General features: G+C 43.9%; 1 protein-coding gene and 1 pseudogene across 4 annotated transcripts in view; one reads left to right on the forward strand and one right to left on the reverse strand.

Moving 5' to 3' along the window:
* The window catches only part of Cep70 (centrosomal protein 70), a 142296-nt gene that overhangs the window by 21735 nt on the left and 98835 nt on the right, over window positions 1-21726 (forward strand). The gene's annotated exons all lie outside the window — the stretch shown is intronic.
* Window positions 14725-15250, reverse strand: Gm2950 (annotated as a pseudogene).

Raw genomic sequence — 21726 nt, forward strand, 5'->3', positions numbered from 1 at the left:
GGGGTGCTTCTGTCATGCAAGAGGCTCTAGGTTCAGGTCTTAGCATGACCACCCCCTCTACAAAAACATTTTATTTCTTGGATTAAGTTTACCTAAAAGCTGGTGATTGTTTAGAGAGATCTTAAACATGCCATTCAAAAATCCTATCAATCCTTTTGTTTTGAGACGGGGTTTTACTATGTAGTTCACCCTGGCCTAGAACTCTTATCTGTTGTCGGGGCTCATCTTACACTTAGAATCTCCCACCTTAGCCTCCCAAATGATAGAATTATGGCTATGTGCTACTGTGTCTAGTTATTAACCTTATATTATTCAGGCACAGTGGCTCAGGCCTTAAGTCTAAATCCCAGCATGAAGGGAAGCTAAGGCAGGAAGGTCAGTTCAAGGTCATCCTTAGCGGCATAGAGTTTGAAGTCAGCCTAGGCTACTTAAGGTCTTATTGAAAAATAACAAATAATCCCCTCCATAACCAACAAAACAAACAGAAGCCAACCTAATGCTAGTATGGTATATCTTTCTAATTATTAATAAACTAATATTGATGTTCATTACTTAAGTCTATAGTTTATTCTGATTTTCTTCAAGTTCTTATTTGGGCTTCCATTCAGGATTGAGAATTTCCTTTAAGCCCTTGCATACATACAGGCTTCTGTTGGTGAGATAGCTTCTTCCTCTCTTAGTCTGGATGACCTGGCAGTTGTGAAGAGTCAGGTGTTTTGGAGTCTTTCTGTTGGAATCTGTCTAGTGTGGTTTTCTTGTTTAGACCTGGGTTATGGTTTTTTTTTGAGGTCAACCCCAGAGGTCAAGTCCCATATTCACCAGATCATAGCAAGGAACAGACAACCAGTATGACTGTATTAGCCAGGGTTCTCTAAAGGAATGGAACAGAGAGAATATGCATATATACATATACACCTACACCTACAGCTACACCTATACCTACACCTTCACCTTCACCAACACCTACACCTATACATGGGGATTTATTACAGTGGCTTACAGGCTGTAGTGGGATAATCCAGCAATGGGACTCTCCCAATGGAAAGGCCAAGAATCTAGTAGCTGTTTAGTCCAGGAGACTTGATGTTTCTATCTAGTGTTAGAGCTGCTGGCCTTCAATCTATACTGGAATCCTGAAGAAATAGGTCCTAATACCAGCAAAGGAATGACTCAGCATTAGGATAGATGATCTTGCCATCATGAGTGAGAGCAAGCAGTCAAAAAGCAAATGCTTTCTTCTTCCATGTCTTTCTATGTCGGGCTAACACCAGATTTAGGGCAAGCCTTCTAACCTCAAATGATCCAATCAAGAAAATCCCTCACAGATGTAGCATTAGTTCAGATTTTTTTTTTAACTCCAGATATAGTCATGTTAACAGCCAAGATCAGGCAGTGTAACGATCCTGATGCTGGATTTGGCCACTCATCTCTTTCTTGGCTTTGGCAGAGTTTTTACGGTAAGGAAAATTCCAGTGTTGACACGATAGTGCATGCTTATGATCCTAGCCCTAGAGAGGCTAAGACAGGAGGCTTGTGGCAAATTGGAGACAAGTCGTGTCTGGATAGTGAGTTCCAGGCCAATCAGGACTATATAGTGAGATCTTGTCTAAGAACAAAACCAAAACAAAAGAAAAAAGGCTCAGCTGAATGGTGGCCCAGCACATGTCACTGACGTGGTACATGTCTGTAAGCCCAGCACTGGTTAACAGATCCCCAGACTTTAGTAGGCCCCCAGACCTTAGTAGGACTTCCACCATGCTGGAAGTAGCATTCAGGCCTTGGAACCCAGCATGTGGACAGCACCATCCGACAAAACAAGAACAAAGATTAATCCATCAAAATCCATAGTTCTGGGAAAGTCCATACCTGTACTAACCTTGCTTTTTGGCTTCTGCAGTTCTGCTTCTGGTTAACTGTTCTTGCTAACTGAGGTGTGTCAACCAGCCTACCTCGAGAAAGGCTCAGGACTGCACGCAGGTCCTGAACGCCCAGTGTAGTCGCCAGCCGGCTGATGAAGACTTTCTTATGGGCTGGTGCGTGGTCTTCTCCGGTGGATCCCTCAGACCATTCTGAGACCGAGCCAAGGGATCAGAAGTTCAAGGCCATCATTGACAGTTTAGCTGAGGTTAGCCCAAGCTAGAGTAAAGCCTGTCTTCAGGACAAATAATAGGCCAAGCTAAGCGGAAGTCACTTCTGTCCCTGCCACGCTGGAAAGAGCCATGGTTCCAACCCATTGTGAAGACAGGGAGGTCAAATGCCACCTCCTTGAGAGATATGCTGGCTTCTCAAGCCTGTGGTAACAAGATGCCACACTGGTGGAAGAATTTAATTTTATGGTTCTAGATAAATACTCCTCCAAAAACCAAAAACAACAAAAAAATTCTTACACATTTGAAATGTTCATATACTTACTGATATTTTTCATTTTCACCATTTCTTTCACAATTGAATTATTTTACTTTATTTTGAAATAGTAGCTGTGTAGCTCTTGCTACACTGTATAGATTAGAACTCACTATGAGCATCAGCCTGGCCTTGAACTTGTATGGGTGTTTTGCCTGCGTGTATGTCTGTGCCCAACATGCATACCTGGTATCTGTGGAACCAGAAGAGGGTGTCTGACCTCTCAGAACTGGCATTATAGACTGTTGTTAGCTGCCATGTGGGTACTGTGTCCTCTGGAAGATTAACCAGGGCCCTTAACTCCTAAGCCACCCTTGAGCTCCTTCAATTAAATTATTTTTATTTATTTATTTATTTATTTATTTATTTATTTACTTACTTACTTACTTACTTACTTACTTACTTACTTATTTGGTTTTTCGAGACAGGGTTTCTCTGTGTAGCCTTGGCTGTCCTGGAACTCACTTTGTAGACCATGCTGGCCTCGAACTCAGAGATTCACCTGCCTCTGCCTCCCAAGTGCTGGGATTAAAGACGTGCGCCACCATGCCCGGCATTAAATTATTTTTAAAAAAAAACATTTATAGAGTCTTCCACTAGCAGCCTTTGGATGAAGACATAGAACTCCCAGCTCCTCCTGTGCCATGCCTGCCTGGATACTGCCATGCTCCCACCTTGATGATAATGGACTGAACCTCTGAACCTGTTTGGTAAATGCCCACACCTGGCAGCCACTGCACCAGCAGCAATAATGGAGTAGTACTGGGATTGCTGTGTTGGATGCATACTGACCACAGCATGTGCCTGGCGGTGGAGGGGCAGATGCTGAGTGTGGGTCCCCGTGGAGCAGCTGCCAAGCATCACTAGAGATGGGAGATAAGGTCATCTTCACCATCTGAGCACACATGTTCTGGACTGACCCTAACACCAAGAACTTTGTGCCTAGAGAAAGGATGCAGTCGCTGATTCCCATGCTATGACATTTGAGGAACAGCTGATAGAAATCAGAGCGGATGTAGCAAAGGTAGTCCAGAATAACACAATCACACCAAATCACTAATACATCAAAAGAAAGAAAGAAAAAACTCTGCAGGCCTACAGCAGAACACGGCTGTAGAACAGAGCTCTGCTTGGAAGTCTCCTCCGAGCAGCAGCTGGAATGCTGCAAACTGCAGAGAAATTGGAAGAGGTAAAAGTAGTCAGAGAAAAGTAGACTAAGTCACAGGTAAATGAAAACCTCCAGCACTGTCACACCCCCCCCACCCCGCCAAAAAAAAAAAAAAAAAAAGATGTGTATGAAATTCCATCCAATACTCTGACATCCAGATTTATGGGATAGATAAAGGGCCTCGTGTCTAGATCCATCCAACTCATCTCAAGACTTAGTACATTTTTTTTTACACACAGGTTTATCTGTATGAAATGTGCAAGAATGTGCTATAGACCCTGTGGGAGGGAAATGCCTGACTGGCCACAGTGGAGTTGGCAAACCCTGTGGAGCAGTAGAAGAGACAGCTCTCCTACTACTGAGATGAAAGTGAAGGACTCAAAAAAAAAAAAAAAAAAAAGAGCAAGGATAGTGAAATGAGATAAACAAGAATGAAATGCCTGGAAAATTGAGTGGCTACCATTGGAGCTTCAATAAATGAGACAGAATGCAAATATCTCTGAAAACAAAATGAAATCATACCTCGGCAAGAGGAGATGATAAAACCCTGAAAGACAAAATGCATGTCTAAGGGCAAGCATTAAGAAAAATAGTATTCCACTGTGTAAATGAAACAGATTTCTGAATCCATTCTTCTGTTGTGGGACATCTGGGTTGTTTCCAACTTCAGGTTATCACAAATAAGGCCACTATGAACACAGTGGAACACGTGCCCTTGTGGCATGGTGGGCTATCTTTTGGGTGTATGACTAAGAATGGCATAGCTGGGTTTCATATAGTTCCAGTTTTCTGAGGAACCTATAGACTGATTTCCAGGTGGTTCCACTACTTTGCAATCCCACCAGTATTGGAGGAATGCTCCTTTTTTTCCATAGCCTTGCCAACGGATGTTGTCACCTGAGTTTTTAATCTTCGCTGTTCTGATTGGTGTTAGGTGGAATCTCAGGGTCATTTTGATTTGTATTTTCCTGATCACTAAGGACTTTGACCATTACTTAAAGTGTTTCCCAGTCATTTGAGATTCCTCTGTTGTAAATTGGGTTGTTTGGGTTTTTGGTAGTTAATTTCTTGAGTTATTTGTTTGGATATTAGCACTCTATCAGATGTGGTATTAGTGAAGTTTGTTTGTTTGTTTTTCCCAATCTGTAAGTTGCCGATTTGTTCTATCGACTATGTCCTTTGCCGCCTTACAGAAGGTTTTCAGTTTCATGAGGTTCCATTGATCAATTGTTGGTCTTAAAGCCTGATCCATTGGAATTCTATGCAGAAAAATTTCCCCTGTGCCAATGAGTACGTTTTTATTGAAAAGCACTTCAAGTATAAAAAAAAAAATTTTATATTTTTAATTATGTGTGGGAAGGTGCATGTGTGAGCTCACAGAGTCTAGAATGGGGTGACGGATCCCCTGAGCTGGAGTTACAGTTAGTTGTGAGCTGTCCGACACAGGTACTGGAAAACCAAACTCTGTACATCAACTACAAGCGCTCAGCCACTGAGCCACCTCTGCAACCCCCTGAATTATTACACTTTAAAAATATTTATGTGTGTGTGCCCGAGTGTTCGTGCACCATGTGCCTGCAGGTACCCTCAGAGGTTGGAAGAGGGTGCCCCTGGAACTGTGAGCCCCCAGTGTGGGTGTTGGGAATTGAACCTGGGTCCTCTGTAAGAACAGCCAGTGTTCTTAACCACTGAGTCACGTCACCAGACTCTCTGTTTCTTGTTCTTTATTATTATTAGCTAATGTTTTCCTGTTTATATACTTTAGTTTTCTGTTTCTTAGCTTGACTAGAAGTGTTTCCACTGAAGCTTCATGTGTAAATGACAGCGACCAGAATCTTTTGTCTATCTTCGCTGTCAGTTAAGCTACGTGTAGTTCAGCTTGCCTGTTTTGAAATCCGCTGTAGTTTTTCTTTGGCTGTGGCAGGAGCAACTCCTCCTCAGGGTATAATTTAGCTCTCTTACCAGACTTTTAGGGTAAAAGCCCTCTGGCTCCGAGAGTCCCCACAGAAGATGCTTGGCCTGTCATCCTAACACACAATTAAAGAGATGAGTCGTGGTGAAAGGCATGGAAAAGAGATTGAGCTATTGTGTCCACACTGGGAAGAACAGATAAAGAGACTCGGTGACCTCATGTCTGTCCTCAAGGGATTGTCAGAAACTTTGTGAGCTTTATGGTAAGGCAGACAAAGGAGGGGGGTGGGACATGCACGGGCGACAGACAGACAGGTGGACAGACAGATGGGGAGATTGTTGAGCATCATCGAGTGTCTGCTTCGAAAGGAATGTTGAAGTTAGTGCCGTAGGCACCTGGGAGAGCAATGAGCTAGCTCATGGGTTGCAGCTGTCTGACTCTCGTGGGCAACTGTCCTCATGGTGCTAGTGGGAATCTGTCCTGCAGGGCTCATTGATGTTTGGGGAGAGTTTTGGGTCCCTTGTCATACACACTTTCATGTATGAGTTCTGTTACTCCCAGAATCCAACGTAACTGCTGCAGTGGGTGACTCAGTGTGTCAGGTTACTTCTCTTGTTGCTGTGACAACATTCTTCACAAAAGCAAGTCAAGGAAGAAAGGATTCATTGTGTCTCATGGTTTGAGGGTGTGACTATCATGGAGGGGCCGGCACACTGCATGCATAGTCAGGAAGCCATGCGAGTGGATGCCGATGCTTATCTTTTTCTTATTTATGTATATGAGCACTCTATTTGCATATATACCTGCACAACAGAAGAGAGCATCAGATCCCATTACAGATGGTTGTGAGCCACCATGTGGTTGCTGGGAATTGAACTCAGGACCCCTGGATGAGCAGCCAATGCTCTTAACCACTGAGCCATCTCTCTCTCTAACCCTGCTGGTGCTTTTCTTGTTTTCTCCTTTTTATTCAGTCTGGGACCCAGTCCACATTTAGGGTGAGTCTTCTCATCTCTATTAATCTAATCTACCAACTTCCTCATGGACATGCCAAGAGGTCGGGTCTCCTAGGTGGTTTTTATTTTTTTCCTAGGTGATTTTTAGGTGTTGTCAAGCTGGTAATTATTAACTGCCCTCAAGAAGAAAATGTGAGGCCAAAGCAGAGCTCCAGGTGCTAGGTGTGGCGGTGCACAGCTGTAGTTTCAGTATTTGGATGGCAGACACTACAAGTTCAAGGCCAGCCTGCTCTACAAAGCTAGTCATGGGTGAGCCAGGACTACTTAGCAAGATTCCACCACAACTGAAATAAAAACAAAAGTCAAAGCAGAGAGAGAGAGAGAGAGACAGAGAGACACAGAGAGAAAGAAAACAAGTGGAGTTTTAGTCCATTGACTTGTGCCCAACTTCAACTCTGCTACTAAAATGCAAATTATTATTATTAATTAATAATAATAATTATTATTATTTAACATTACTGTTGAATTTTGAGAGGGATCATTAAGAACTGTCCTCTCTTGCTGGAGCAAACTCAAAGTATTTGCAGCCCAATGAGGTTTAGAACCTCATTCAATTTCTGGAGTTTCTTTTCTTTTCTGTTTTGTTTTTTTGAAAACAAAAACAAAAACCTCTGAGTGGTGGCACATGCTGTTAATTCCAGTAGTTGGGTGGCAGAGGTAAATCTGTAAATTCTACGCCTGCCTCGTTTACAGAGTGAGTTTCAGGTCAGCCACAATGACACATGAGACTTTATCTCAAAAAGCAAAACAGAAAAAAAAATTTTTTTAAAGACTATTTTATTTTGTCTGTGTGAGTGTTTTGCCTGCATGTATGTATGTTTACCTAGTGTGTACCTGTTACCTGAGGATGTCAGACGAGGGCTTGGCTGAAACCCATCATGTGAGTGTTGGGACCCAAATCCTGGTCCTTTGTAAGAGCAACAAATGCTCTTAACCACTGAGCCATCTCTCTGGATCCTGGAGTTCCTTTTCTGTGTAGCTCCTTCCTCTTTGGGATTCTGACTCACTGTATCTGCCTTCTCAGACTTCCTGAAGTCTAGTTCCTTTCTTCTCCAGGCCTTGAGATAGTCATGGTCTGCTGAGAATAGTTCTCCCTTCCCCAGGTTCTAGAATCCAACTTAGTAGAAATGCGGGGCAGTCTGGTGACTCACACTTTATTTTTGTTTTCTCTGGGATCATGGACCCATACTGGCTTGTGTGGAGTGTGTAAGGACAGAAGTTAAATGTGATTTGTCCAGTTGGATTATGAAAGGCAGGAGAGAAGGAAGGAAGGAAGGAAGGAAGGAAGGAAGGAAGGAAGGAAGGAAGGAGAGAAAATGTTTTTAAATTGCATTTATTTTTATTTATATGATTCTGGTAGTTTGAATATGCTTGGCCTAGGGAGTGGCACTATTAGGAGGAGTAGGTGTCACTTTGTTGGAGGAAATGTGTCACCGTAGGGGTGGGCTTTAAGACCCTCATCCTAGCTGACTGGAAGCCAGTCTTCTAGCAGCCTTCAGACAAAGATATAGAACTCTCAGCTTCTCTTTCACTAGGCCTGCCTGGATGCTGCCATGTTCCCACCTTGATGATACTGGACTGAACCTCTGAACCTTTAAGCCAACTCCAATAAAATGCTGTCCTTATAAGAGTTGCCTTGGTCATGGTGTCTGTTGATAGCAGTAAAACTCTTAACTAAGATGACGATGGTGACAATAATATGTATGGGTGTTTTGCCTGCATTAATATCTGTGCACCATGTCCATGGCTGATATCCTGGGAGGCCAAAAGAGGGTATCACATCTCCTGGATTTGTGGATACATTTAAGAGCCATATAGACGCTGAGATTCAAACCTAGTTCTTCTGGAAGAGCAGCCAGGATTCTTAACCGATGGGCAATTGCTCTAGCCACTATATTTTCCATCACGTGTATGCATGTGTGTGTATGTTAGTGCACATGCATGTGCACATGGCCTTCAGAGGCTGGGGAACATGAGATTCCTTGGAGCTGGGGTCACAGGCAAGCTTGAGCCACTGTTGTGAGTACTAGAAATTGAAGTGGGGTTCGCAGGACGAGCAGCAAGTGCTTAGCCACTGAGCCATTTCCCCGGCCTCCTAAGTGGTTTTTAAAGTTCATGTTGGAAGCAGAATCCTCATCCGTACCTCGCGATTTCCATCCCTTCATCTTCTACTCCAGTGTTGCTCTCTTTTCCTGCTGCCTGCCAATCCAGACATGGAACTCTCAGCTCCCTCTCCATGTCTTCCTGCCTGCCACCATGCTTCCCACCATGCTGACAATGGACTAAACCTCTGAAATGCAAGCCAGTCCAATGAAGTGTTTTCCTTTATAAGAGCTGGCCACAATCATGGTGTCTTTCACAGCAATAGAAACCCTAACTCAGAGAGTGGAGACGGCATTAGCTGTCTGGGCACCCGGCATCCGCCATCCGGAAGCCGTGAGAGAGGCATGCTGGTGCTTGTTTTCTTCTCTTTAATCAGTTTGGGACCCAGTCCACACTGAAGGTGAGACTTCTCACCTCTCTTAATCCCGTCTACAAACTTCCCCATTGATGCGCCAAGAGGTGGGTTCTCCTAGGTGGTTTTTATTTTTTTCCTAGGTGACTTTAGGTGTTGTCAAGGTGACAATTGTTAGTCACCCTCAGGAAGGAAATGTGCGGCCAAAGCAGTGCTAGAGGTGCTAGGTGTGGCCGTGCGTGGCTGTAGTTTCAGTATTTGGAAGGCAGAGGGTCGCCACAAGTTCAAAGGCAGCTTGGTCTACAAACGTAGTAATTGGGTATAAAACTAGGAATTAAATGTAGGGGAAGAGGTTGGCCTTTCCCAGGAGGAGACTAAAAGTCTCTGAATTTTGGGCTGAGGGTTATTAGTGAGTTTAATTCAGCTTTTTTTCTCTTCTTCTTCAATGTGCCTCTGAGATCATCTCTCCAGGATAATGCTCTGCTCTGTCAAAACCCTTCCCAGGCTTGCAGATCTTCAGCCTCACCCTAAACCCTGTGTCTTCTCCCCTCTCGTATCTATGTGTGGAAATGTTCATAGGCCTTCGTCTGTCCTGGCATGGCCCTGGCTGAGTAGCCTCCCTCACAGGCTTGAGTTCAAAAAATCAGAAAGTTAGCCTTTTACAACCTCCTTCCTCTTCCTTACCATTCATCATCCCCCCCTCCTCCTCCCCCTCCTCCTCTTCCCCCTCCCCCTCCCCCCTCCTCCTAGTTGAGGTAGAGTCTTGCTATATAACACAAGGCAAACCTCTTTCTGTTCTCTCCCAAGTGCTGGAATTAAAAGCATGTGCCATTACCACACAGGATTTCAGTATACTTTACTTTAATTTGCATATGGTAACTGGATATGTTCATGGAGTGTGGTGTGACATTTTCATACAATGAACAATAATCCAGTCAGAATAACCAGCATCTCCATCAGATACCACGTTTGTTTGTGTTGGGAGCACTCAAAATCCTCTCTATTAGCTATTTTTGGGTAAAACATAACTCTTGGTCAATTCAATATTGCTAAGAGCAAGTGGCCAAAATTCTCATGTATTTTTACCCTTATTTAGATAAAGGTATGTACAACCCCGTCAGTTTTAAAAGTAGATGCATCCAAATTGTGCAAAGTATGTGAGCCAGGAAAGGAGTGACAAATATAGCAGCTTCTCTTGCCATTGCCTCAGACTAGAGATGCTGCGTGTCTCACGGGAAAGAGGATATATAAATGACAGGATGTCTGTAAAACAGCGCATTGTACAATGGTAACAAGATGATGGCGGCAGCCACGCCCCCGTGGCTAGACCTTGAGTGGAAGAAGACTGACTCCCAGAGTAGGTAACATCTTTCTAAAGTAAGGAAACAGATGACTGACCAGAAAAGAGTGGAGAGGGAGGAGACCCTGAGCAGCGGGGTGGGGGTGGAGAAGTGGGGGTGCGGGGTCTAGGGCTTCTGATGTGTGGGCAATGGTCTGGACACATGTTCTAGTCACATGGTGTTTGCAGTACAGTACAGATGTTACTCATCTTTCCCAGTGGTTTATGCATTCTTTGCTACTTTTCGCAACCCAGAAGCATTCTAGTGGGTCCCAGGTCAGCTAGGGGCACATTGTGAGAATCTGCCTCAAAACACAAAACAAGCCTAGGAGGTAGGGTGCACACATCTTTAATCCCAGCTCTGGGGAGGCAGAGGCAGAAGGATCTATGCGTTTGAGGCCAGCCTGGTCTACAGAGTAAGTTCCAGAACAGCCAAGGCTACACAGAGAAACCCTGTCTGGAAAAACCAAGACACACACACACACACACACACACACACACACACACACACACACACACACACTCCTAAAACCTAAAACCTAAAACCTTTAAGTCATTTTAGGGCGCTAGTAAATTAATTTGTATCTCTATAATATGCTACTTTTCTGTTACTATGTTAAATACCATTCCTACAGCTACAACTAGAAGGAAGGTTTATTTGGGCTTATGGCTCCTGAGAGATAAAAGTCTGTCAGGTAAGGAGGCATGGCAGCAGGAAGGCAGAGTGGTTAGAACAGGAAGCTGAGAAACCACATGTCAATCACAAACACAGAGCAGAGAGAGCAAAACAGAGGTGAGGGAGTTTACAAATTCTCAAAGCCTGGCCCCAGTGATAAACTTCCCCAAGCAAGACCCGGCCTCTTAAACTGTCCCAGACAGTATCACCAACCGCTCAGACAAGCCCCTGAGGGAGATTTCTCAATTAGACTTCTACACCTAACTAGTAGTAAGTAGCTTTTTCATATTTGCTTTTATCGACTTGGATCTTCTCCCTTCTGAAATGCCTTTTTAACTATTTTGTTCCTTTTTTTTTTTTAAACTGGGCTACCTGTGACCTTGATGGTTTTATGTGTGAAGAAATGTTCTCTCTCTCTAATGAATATACAAAATAAGTGTCCTTATGATCTCTCTCTCTTTTTTTTTATGTGCAGATTGTTTTGCCTGCATGTGTGTCTGTGTGACGATGTTAGATTCCCCTGGAACTGGAGTTACAGATGGTTTTGAGCTGCAATGTGTTGGGAATTGAACCTGGGTCCTTTGGAAGAGCAACCAGTGCTCTTAACCACTGGACCATCTCTCCAGCTCCATGTTGTTGTTGTTGTCATCATCATTATTATTATTATTATTATTATTATTATTATTATTGCAAATGAGATCGAATCTCAAGAATGCCAGGCTAGCTTCACACTTGGTATATAGCAAAGGATAAGCTGAAACTTCTGCTCCTTCTGCTTCCACATCCCTGGTTCTCTGGTGATGGAGTGACAGGTGTGCCACCACGCCCAGCATCTAAAATGTAGAGACTCAAAATACTTTTGCTTTCAAGGCAAACACTCTTCCAATTAAGCATCATCTCCAGCCCTTCATTGTGCTATCGTAACACAGGCATAACGTGTACTTTGCTCATATTTAATCCCCACTACTCCCCCTTGTTCGTCCCACCTCCCCCTCTTCCATTAGATGAGACCCCACCCCCACCCCTATAGCACTCTCCACTTTTAAGTCACTGGGTCTCACTGTGTAGCCTTTGGCTGGCCTAGAATTTACAGAGATCTGTCCACCTCTGCCTCCCTAGTGCAGGGTTTTTTATATATATGTATATATATATATATAAATACTTAGATTCCATATGTGAGAGAAAGCATATGATATTTATCTTTTTGGCATATTTCATTTAGCATGGTAATCACCATTTCTATCCATTTTCTTAATAATTACCCAATTTCACCTTTTTTTTTGTTTTGTTTTGTTTTTATTTTTTGTTTAGATAGACAGCATCTCTCTATGTAGCCATGACTAAAACTTGCTATGTAGACCAAGTAGACCTTGAACTTGGAGCAATCCTTCTGCCTCTGCATTCTCATGCTTGGACTATAGGCATAATCTGTAATATGGCCATGCCTTGTATAATACTAGTTTTTTTTTTTTTTTTTCGACAGGGTTTCTCTGTGTAGCCCTGGCTGTCAGTGTTTCTGCGTGGAAGAGGGGTGGGGGTGGGGGCATCCTGGGACTCGGAAGCCCAGGAACCGCACAGCTCTGAGAGGAATTCTCCTCAGCAGAGGCTTTGCAGCTCCCAGGGGAGGGGATTCCCAGCTGAGCTGAGGAGCCTTGGCCTGGCTCCTTCTCTTCGTTGCTTCTTTTCTTCTTGGCTTCTTCCAAGAACACAGGAAGCAAATCTCATGAAAGAGATGTATTGGAGGGTCAAGGGTGTGGAGGGACAAGTGCAGGGGTGGCTGCCCTCTGCTCCTGGGAGCAGACAGCAGGGAACTGGACAAAGGGGCAGTGCTTGTGTAGGAGAGGGGGTGGAGCTTCTCACACAGGGATATCCAGAGTGAGGATTGGTGGGATTTCAAGTCCTGAGCTTGGAAGGGGATCAGAGATTGGTGGATTTTCCTGTTCAGGGGATTTATGGGTTTCCTGCTTAGCGATTGGTGGTGGTGGGGTTGTGAAAAGCTCAAGGATTGGTGAGTTTTCCTGCTCAGGGATTGTTGGCTTTTTTTCTCCCCCTTTCCCTGCACCAGGCCCATGGGTTGGAAGCTTTTCCTGGCTGAGGCGCTATCTCTGTGGGGCTGCTGCGGGGAGGGGAGGCTGGAGAGGAGGTACTGCCACTGTGGACAGCTCTTGAGGGGCGGCTCCCTCTGTGGTGGGAAAGGGGGTTCGCCACCATGGACAGCTCCTGCAGCTTCAGGCTGAGCTGCAGGCTGAGATGTTGTGGTGTTGCCATTTCTACAGGAGCAGCCATTTTGGACAGCTCCTGTGGGACATTTTACTCCAGAAGTCATAGGCTGGGATGGGAAGGAGGGGCCTGCTGCCGCTTTGACAGATTTTTGTGATGCAATGACTTTTGTGCCACCCAGGGACTACATACACTAGCTGTCCTGGAATTGTAGACCAGGTTGGTTTAGAGATCTGCCTGCCTTTGCCTCCCAAGTGCTGGGATTAAAGGGCATGTGCCACCACCACCTGGCAAATTCTGCTATTCTTTATGACTAAATAAAAACTATTATGTATGTCTGTGTGTAACTCACATTCTTTTTTTAAAAGAAGATTTATTTATTTATTTTATGTATATAAATACACTGTTTCGATGTCTTCAGACACATCAGAAGAGGACATCAGATCCCGTTATAGATGATTGTGAGCCAACCATGTGGTTGCTGGAAATTGCTTTTAACCTCTGAGTCCTCTCTCCAGCCCATAACTCACATTCTTTATCTATGCATCTGTAATCTGGTTCCACATATTAGCTGTTTTGAATAGTGAAGCATTAACCATTGATGCACAGGTATCTTTGTGCTATATTCATATGCTGGCTAGTTTTATGTCAACTTGTCAACAAGCTGAAGTCATCTGATAGGAGGGAACCTAAACTGATCAAAGATGGGGCTGTAGGGAAGCCTGCAGAACATCTTTATTAGTGATTGATGTAGGAGGGTTCAGCCCATTGTGTGGAGGTGCTACCCATGGATGGTGGTCCTAGGTGCTATAAGAAAGCAAGCTGAGCAAGCCATGAGGAGCAAGCCAGTAAGCAGCACTCCTTCATGGTCTCTGTATCCGCTCCTGCTTCCAGATTTCTGCAAGGTTTGAATTCCCTCTGTGCCTTCCCTTAAAGATGGTGACTCAAGAAACATAAGCCGAATAAACCCTTTTCTCCCCAAGCTGTTTTGATTATGGTGTTTCATCATGGCAGTAATTACTTTAACTAAGAGAAGTTGATTTAGAGCCCAATAGATACATTCTCATGAGTGGCCTAGCTGGCGTAAGATAGTTCTACTTTTAGATTGTTGAGTAATCTGCTATCTATATTCTTGCCAAGTACATGAAAAGCTCTTACATCCTTGACAGTATATTTTTCCTGTGCTGGGATATGAACCTAGGATCTCATGCATGCTAGGCAATTGCTCTACCACTGGATTATATTCTCAGCCCATTTGAAAGTATTTTTCCCCCTGATGATAGCCATTCTGACAAGGGTAAAGTAGAATCTCAATGTCACTTTGATTTCCAATGCCCCGAGGACTGAGGAGATTGGACATTTTTTTTCATGTATTTGCAGGCCATTTGTATTTCTCGTGAACCCATTTATTGATGAATATTTTTTTATAGTTTAAAGGACATATTTATCAGGAGATTAAGAGGTGCATATCCATGGACTATAGTTCATAGCTGACACTTTTGTCACAGTCAAGCAGAAATGTAGCCAGCGCCAACCTATTTTGTAGACACTCTTGTTCTGTTGTTCAGAAAAACGTTTGCACCACAAGACTTGGACTTGGGTTTCAGGATCTTCTCTTCCATGTCATAGCTCCATCCATTTTTTTTTCCTGCAAGGACAATTGCATCTTCTTTGGTACTGAAGGTCAGAACCATGTTGGAGAGGGGATCAGCTGTTGATGCCCAACCCATCCAAGGATTTTTCCCATTTCTCCCTGGTATCAAACACCATCTTCCATGCTTTGTGTTGCTTACTCCAGGCTGCATGTTATTGTGAGCAAGAACAAAGAGGCTGATCTTTCTGGTTTTGATGTGCTCTCGAGGAACACCAGTTAGAGTAGTGATATCCAATTTCTCATCAACTGTTACGAGCTGTGTGTCCCCAGTTTGATCCTGTGCCAGCTTCCATGTGGATGCTCAACAGCCTGGATGGAACTCTGAGGACAGAAATGGCAGGTGTAGCCACTGCTCTTTGCCCCGACAACACCTGTCTTAGTGACACGGACATTGAGACCACCGCCATCTCCCTGTGGACAAACACCGATGAATAATTTTTTTATGCCTAATTTTTATTTTATTTTATTTTTACATAGTCTAAATATTATTAGTCATGTCAGACAGCAGCTCTGTTTCCTGTTGCTGTGAGAGCATACTCTGAGAAATAGGCGAGAAAACAATTCTTTTTTTCTCTCACAGTGCCAGCTTACAGATACACGTCACAGCAGCAGGGGCTTGAGAGAACTGGTGACCTCCCATTCATAGTTAAGAAGCAGAGAGGAGAAGCTTAGTGCAGATATGTTTATGTTCAATCCCTCATGCAGTTTTGGACCCCCTGTCTGGTGCCACCTGCAGTAGGCACTTCCTACTTCAATTCATGTCATCAAGATAATTCCTGACAGGCACACCCACAGTAGCAGTCCTTCATTAAGACTCTTTTCTCAGGTGACTCGAGGTTATGTCAAGTTGACAGCTAGAGCTAACCATCACAAATGGATAGCTGGAAGTCTTTCCTCTCATTCTGTAGCCCGTGTTCCTTCTTATCAGAACTGCTTTAAATACCTGGATTCTTGTGTGGGTCCATATGAATTTAATTTTTTTTTCCTTTTCAAGGAAGGATGCCATTAGACTTTATTTTTATTTTTCTCTTACTTTTTAAAAAATTATATTTTTAGACAGAATTTCATGTAGTCCAAGATGGATTTGAACTCACCGTATAGCCAAGGATAACCTTAAGATGACTCTATCCCCTGAGTGCTGAGATTGAAAGCATGCACCACCAAGCCCAGTGTACTGACTAGTTTTGTGTCAACTTTGACACAGCTGGAGTTACCACAGAGAAAGGAGCTTCAGTTGAGGAAATGCCTCCATGAGATACATTTTCTCAATTAGTGATCAAGGGGGACGGGCCCCTTGTGGGTGGGACCATCTCTGGGCTGGTAGTCTTGGTTCTATAAGAGAGCAGGCTGAGCAAGCCAGGGGAGGCAAGCCAGTAAAGAACATCCCTCCATGGCCTCTGCATCAGCTCCTGCTTCCTGACCTGCTTGAGTTCCAGTCCTGACTTCCTTTGGTGATGAACAGCAGTATGGAAGTGTAAGCTGAATAAACCCTTTCCTCCCCAACTTGCTTCTTGGTCATGATGTTTGTGCAGGAATAGAGACCCTGACTAAGACACCCAGTTTACACAGTTTTGGAGACTGGGCCCAGGAGTGTGTGCATTTCAGATAAGCACTCTGTGACCTGAGCTCACCCCAGCTCCTTCTATATCGCTTCTGATGATACAGTAACTTTCACGATATCCATCCAGCTGGTTCATAAGTAGATACAGACACTTCCGGTTTTTTTGTGTGTGTCCTGTTTGATGTCTTTTGTCAATCGTTTAAAGTTTTCATTTAGAGGCTAGTCCTCCCCTTAGGCAGGCTAATTCTCAGGCATTTCTTCTTGAGGCTTTTGTGAATAGAATGGCTTTTCTGGTTTTTGGGTTTGGTTTGGTTTGGTTTGTAGTTTTTTGAGACAAGGTCTCTACGTAGCCCCACCGATCCTGAAACTTTCTATATAGACAAAGACCCTCCTGCCTCTGCCATTCTAGTGCTGGGACAAAGGTGTGTGCCACTATGCCAGGCTTATGCTCACACTTGTGACTGGGGGCCTTTCTTTGTCATGTTTAGGATTCCTTTGAATGTTTTCTGCAGAGCTGGATGAGTGATCACAAATCGTTTCAGTTAGTGGTTATCTTGGGTGGTTTTTATTTGCCCATCAATTTTACAACATACTTCTGCCAGACATAGCAACACTGTGGGTGCAGTTATTTAGTGTCAGGGCATGGATCACCCCATTCCAGGAGTTCCTGCATGCGAGAAGTCTAATGTTACTCTTCGGAGTTTGCTTCTGTAAGGTTGTTGGCCTTATTTATTTATTTATTTATTTATTGGTTTTTCAAGACAGGGTTTCTCTGTATAGCCCTGGCTGTCCTGGAACTCAGAAATCTGCCTGCCTCTGCCTCCCAAGTACTGGGATTAAGGGCGTGTGCCACCATGCCCGGCTCTGTTTTATATTTTTAATCGTGTGTTTTTAAGTCATATCACTAAATATAAAGTAATTTTTAATGATAAAGTTGTAGATAAAGTTCTCTTCTGTTTGTATTTGGAACACTGGTGTCTCTTGTGTTTGAACATCCATATCTTTCCCCAAGTTTGAATTCTTTTTCTGCTATACTTTCTCTAGTTATCTGTGTCTCTGGTTTGTATCCCAGCACCTCTTGTACCCGATGGGTTCTTAAGTTTAGTCTTTTGATCATGTCCTCAGGGTTTTTGTTTTGTTTTGGTTTGGGTTTTGTTTTGTTTTCTTTTGTTTTTTAAAGATTTATTTATTTTATACATATGAGTACACCACCATTGCTCTCTTCAGACACACCAGAAGAGGGCATCAGACCATATTACAGATGGTTGTGAGCCACCATGTGGTTGCTGGGAATTGAACTCAGGACCTCTGGAAGAGCAGTCGGTGCTCTTAACTGCTGAGCCATCTCTCCAGTCTGTCCTCAGGGGTTTGAAAGACATGTTCATACTTGTTTACTTTTCCCCGTGCTTTGTCTCAATGTAGTATTTTCTCCATTTTATCCTCCAGCTCGAATCTGTGGTCCTCTACTTTGTCTATCCCACTGGTGATGCTGGCCCCTGCTTGGTCTATCCCACTGGTGATGCTGGCCCCTGCTTGGTCTATCCCACTGGTGATGCTGGCCCCTGCTTGGTCTATCCCACTGGTGATGCTGGCCCCTGCTTGGTCTAGCCCACTGGTGATGCTGGCCTCTGCTTGGTCTAGCCCACTGGTGATGCTGGCCTCTGCTTGGTCTAGCCCACTGGTGATGCTGGCCTCTGCTTGGTCTATGTCTTAGTCAGGGTTTCTATTCCTGCACAAACATCATGACCAAGAAGCAAGTTGGGGAGGAAAGGGTTTATTCAGCTTACAATTCCATACTGCTGTTTATCACCAAGGAAGTCAGGACTGGAACTCAAACAGGTCAGGAAGTAGGAGCTGATGCAGAGGCCATGGAGGGATGTTCTTTACTGGCTTGCTTCCCTGGCTTGCTCAGCCTGCTCTCTTATAGAACCAAGATTACCAGCCCAGAGATGGTCCCACCTACAAGGGGCCTTTCCCCCTTGATCACTAATTGAGAAAATGCCTTACAGCTGGATCTCATGGAGGCATTTCCTCAACTGAAGCTCCTTTCTCTGTGATAACTAAAGCTGTGTCAAGTTGACACAAAACTAGCCAGTACAGTCTAGCTCACTGGTGCCTCTGCTTGGTGTGCCCACTGGTGATGCTGGCCTCTGCTTGGTCTAGCCTACTGGTGCTGCTTGCCACTTTGCTTTTACTTGATAAAGGTTTTCTCTCCCCAAACGTTATTCTTTTCAAGATATAAATTTTCTTGCAATATTTTGTTCATGCCACCGAAATTCTCATCCATGTTGCTGACTTTATCATCTTCTTTATTGACTTCCTTACTTCATTTAATTGTATTCTGTTTGCTTTTTGACCACCCTTGGACTCCTTATGTAGTCAAGGGTGACACTGGATTTATGGTTCTCCTGCTGTCACCCTCTGAGTCCTAGACTATAGGCATATAATACATCATAAGCTTTTTAAAAATGACTTATTTTTATTTTATGTGCATTGGTGTTTTGCTTGCATTTAGGTCTGTCTGTGTGAGGGTGTCAGATCTCCTGCAACTGGAGTTATAGACAGTTGTGGGTGCTAGGAATTGAATCCAAGTCCTCTGGAAGAGCAGCCGTTAACCACTGAGCTGCCTCTCCAGCTCCATGCACACTTTTTAAAAATTTTAAAAAATTTTTTCTATTTTTTGGTAGTGCTGAGGATTGAAAACTAGAGCCTTGTGCACAGTAGGCAAGCATTTAACCAACTGAGCCTCATTCCAAGCTGTCAACTGGGTGCTTTAATCATCTTTGAGGTCATCGATCATTTTGGAAACTAGTCGTTTTTGTTGCTGTGGGTGTTTTGAGGTTAGATCTCACTAGGTAGTAACAATTGCTCTGCTTTCAGGCTCCCCAAGTGCTGGGATTAGACAACTTGACTGCTGAGGGTTTTGTATGGCGAGTCTACACTTTTCATTATCTTTGCATTCACGCTGTGGCAGATTTCAGACCTATACACTGCTTCCACACCAGCATGCAGCTTTCCATTAAAAACAAATCTGAAACATGACTCACCAGTTAAGTCAAAACGACATTCTCACAGTGTGATTGCAGGAAGACAGAACCAAACCATCCTGGCATGTTCAGGGTTGCATAAGATGGATGAAAATAAAAATCATAGGCTAGAGTTCAACACACACAAAAATTTTAAATTGTTGTTCTGGATGCAATGTAAAACATTTTTGAACCAGATAAGAATATGGCCATTAAAGGGAAAATGAAACCAAATCACAACATGAAAAAACCTGGAAAAAAAAAAAAAGATGCAGCTAAGTTTAGCGTCCCTCAGAGTTGGATTTTGTTCTTCTCCTGGTTTCCGGGGGCAGTGGAGCAGAGGGAATAGCAGTTGGATTTCTTAGTAAATTTGCTTGATACAGGTTCACATGTAGCCTGGGTTGTCCTTAAATTTAATATGTAACCAAGGATACGCTTTAATACCTGATCCTCCTGCCTCCACCTCTGGAGTACCAGCACATGCTTAGCTTGTTAAATATAGATGTTTTTACTGTGTAAGAGGGTGTGTAAGTGTTCATGGTCAAGTGTGAGCATGTGTGTGTGCCTGTGTATAGAGGCCAGAAGACAAGTTCAGGCGCCATCCCCAGGAACACTGTCTGCCTCCCTGGAGACAGGGTCTCTCATTGCCCTGGGGCTCATCAATTAGGTTAGACTGGCTGGCTAAGGAGCCCCAGGGAAACTCCTGTCTCCATCTTTCCAGCACTGGGATTTCAAAGGTACCAGCACACTAACTCTGAGGGCTAATTTTAGTTGTCAACTTGACTACATCTAGACTCAATAAAACCCAAGCTGGGCACACCTGTGCAGCGCGCGCTCTCTCTCTCTCTCTCCCTCTTTCCTTCTCCCTCCCTCCCTCCCCCTCACCCCCTTGGGATCTTGAGGCTGGGTCTCACTATGTATCCCTGGCTCTTCTGGAACTCTGTAGACCAGGCTGGCCTCAAACTCACAGAGATCTGCCTGCCTCTGCCCACTAAGTGCTGTGATTAAAGGTGTGTGCCATTACCACCTAGCAATGAAGGATTTCTTAATCAGATTATTTGAAGCAGGAAAATCCATCTGAAATCTGGGCCACATCCTCTGGTGGCAGCTCACATACAAGAAGGACATGGAAGATAGAAGCTTGCTTTTGGCTTGCATGCCCTCACTTTCTCTGGCAAGTTCATCTATCTTGTTTCTGTGGCCAGTATTATGATCCAGATTCTTTAGGATCCCCATATAGACTGAAAACCTGCAACTCTCCAGGAATCCACCAGAACTCTAGTGCTGCTTGGGGAAGCTGACACACTCAGCTTTGTGGACAAACAACCATGGAACTCTATGCCTTTCCATAGTCAGGCAGCCATTGCTAGACTACCCAGACCACCTTTTATGAAATAGCCTAATAGTGTGTGTGTGTGTGTGTGTGTGTGTATACACATATATTTTTTCACATATATTCTATATATAGAAATATCATTGTATTAGTTATGTTTCTTAAAGGAACAGAACTGATTGGGTGAAAAAATATATATGAATGAGTTTATGGTTTCTTGGGGATTGAACACTGTCCTTATGAATGATTCAAAGCAAAAGGTTTTACTAACTGAGCCATTTCTACAGCCCTGATTATTTTTATGAGTGTTTTGACACAAGTGTTGACTTGACCTATGGAATGGAATCCCAGTCCGGAGGAGGCAGAGGTTGGTGTTTTAAGAATTCTGGGTCATCTTGGGGAGTGATGAGACTTTGTCACATGCAAAAGTTTTGGAAGGGACTGGGAATATAATAGTTGCTATTATACAAGTGCTTGCTCTTGTATGCATGGTATCATGGTCTGGCTACTCAGACAGACAGACAGACAGACCGGCAGACAGACACACACACCACAGAGAGAGAGAGAAAGAGAATGGAGGAGTTGGTAAAGGTATTTTGAGCTGACAGTTGTAAAGACATTAAAATAAACGATATTAAAGAAAGCTGGCGGTAAAGGCTCTTCATGGGCCCCCTTGTCACCATGTATGCTGGTTCCTTGTCTTAGACCTGGCCAAGCCATCCTCCTCCCATGTCTCCTGACCCCGAGTTCCTCTTCACTGGTGTTGGAACTTGTGTCTGCCTCATGCCTGTCCAGTTTCTCTTGGAACTATGTCAGGTCCTCATAAAGCATTAAAGGGTGTGGGTGGTATTTTTGGACGCCCTGAGATTCAACTCTTCCTAGGCTATTACTAGGCTCCCAAAGCCTGAGGCAGTGTCTGGATAGGTGCTGTCCAGCAGAACTTGGAGTGATAGTGGACAGTCT

This window comes from Mus musculus, chromosome 9, assembly GCF_000001635.26.
Source record: "Mus musculus strain C57BL/6J chromosome 9, GRCm38.p6 C57BL/6J".
Classification (NCBI taxonomy): Eukaryota; Metazoa; Chordata; class Mammalia; order Rodentia; family Muridae; genus Mus; species Mus musculus.